At 39.0% G+C, this 1,630-nt stretch overlaps 1 long non-coding RNA gene across 1 annotated transcript; it reads left to right on the forward strand.

Moving 5' to 3' along the window:
• Positions 1–279: 279 nt before the first annotated feature.
• On the forward strand, positions 280–735 carry LOC136804433 (uncharacterized). The gene is made up of 3 exons (XR_010846274.1): positions 280–328; positions 471–533; positions 625–735. It is a non-coding gene; the product is annotated as an uncharacterized lncRNA (long non-coding RNA).
• Positions 736–1,630: the final 895 nt, after the last annotated feature.

Below are 1,630 nucleotides of genomic sequence, written 5' to 3' on the forward strand. Positions count from 1 at the left end.
TTGCCGATGTCAAAACACGTGAGCTGGAGGTACTATGCCCAGAAGCACCTGAGTGGATTCGCAAAAACGCAATGCATTGTTTGAAGTATTTAATTGACATGATAAACAACAACTCGACGTTATCGATCAGAGTGAATTGTCCTACCCCTACCACAGAATGTGCGTTGCGAATCGACTATTCTTGAGGATGAGGTAGAAAAGAAGAACTGAATCGAATCCGAGATTGTGTCGTTGAAGCAGATGACTCTGTCCCTTGGTGGTCGACTCGTCAACAAAGAGCTGGAAGTCTTTCGTGTAGATGAGGATGTTGATGAGGTTTTAGAAAGCGGTGGGTACTACTTCCTTACTAACTCTCCACACAGAACTTCTTGCTATTTAAAGCTAAATTATTTAGGATTTACTGACAACTTTGACTTACATCCTTTCTAAGTGCATGGTATTGAAAAGATAAAAATCTTTCTATCATACAGATTCGACATCAATGAGCAGGACGAGTGACATTGAACAGCCAAACCATCTTTCCGAGTCTGACGGTAAGCTTTCATTTAATTTTCAGCTTGGATTTATGTCAACTGTCGTTTCAAATTCAATATATCAAAACATTTCTTTTTCTCTCGTTTACAGCGCTCAATATCGACGAGTTGCTTGGCATCATATCATCGACAGAGGCCGAACTCTCCGATATCGAGCCACCAAAGAAAAGATCACGAACACTGTTTCTTCCAAGCGACGATGAAGAAGATACTACCATCCGAGAGTTGCTGAATGACCTTATCGATCATGTCTCTGCAGAAAACAGTAAGATGATTCATGATGATTTATTAGACATTCTATCTATGTTCCCTTTGCGCATTTTTTAAGACCATGAGGAATTGTGACAATGAACCGTGTGTTGCTTTTTCTTTTTTCAGCGTTTTCAATTGACGAAAGAAGAATCGTCCAACTAACAACGGAACAGAGTCAAACGACGATAAGTTTTTTAGCTTTTTGTTATTTTACATGATTCAGTCTATGAATGGCAAATCTATGTTTCTCTATCTTGGTCGTGATAAGTGAAGCAAAACTGCTTGTGGTCTTGGGTTTTGACACGTGGTTTTTTCCCTTTTCAGTTGTGGAAAGTCCCATCAAACAGGATGAGCTCAAATCTCCAAGAAGGTTAAAATCGAAGAAGTCAATCTTGTCGAGTATTGGCGTTTGGTCAGAAAGTTTTTGTTCAGAAATTGGGCTATAAAAAGCTCAACGGGCCCGTGGCCTGTTCAATCTTCCAGATCCATGAAAAATGTCAAATCATTAACAACTCCACGTCCACCAACAGTGGCAAAGCCAAGAGATGATGCTGCTTTCTTAGTCTTAAACAAACCACGTGCTACCTTTGACACCAGGGCTTTCTACAAACGTTATCCATCTTGCATTGAGCAAGTCAAGGCTATTCGGGAAAAAATCGACATTCGCATTTCAACTCCATCATTTTGGTAAATCTTGTAACTTTCTGCTTTTTTAAGGAGAAATACAAATTAAAATTCGTGTTGATCAATAAATCTGAGCTAACTTTCTTCAACATTTCCACCATAAATTTCACATGAAGCCAAAGCGCAGACTGAAGAATTTGAAAAATATTTTAATCTTTGAT

Source organism: Clytia hemisphaerica, unplaced genomic scaffold (assembly GCF_902728285.1).
Source record: "Clytia hemisphaerica strain Z4C2 unplaced genomic scaffold, Clytia hemisphaerica genome assembly, whole genome shotgun sequence".
Classification (NCBI taxonomy): domain Eukaryota; kingdom Metazoa; phylum Cnidaria; class Hydrozoa; order Leptothecata; family Clytiidae; genus Clytia; species Clytia hemisphaerica.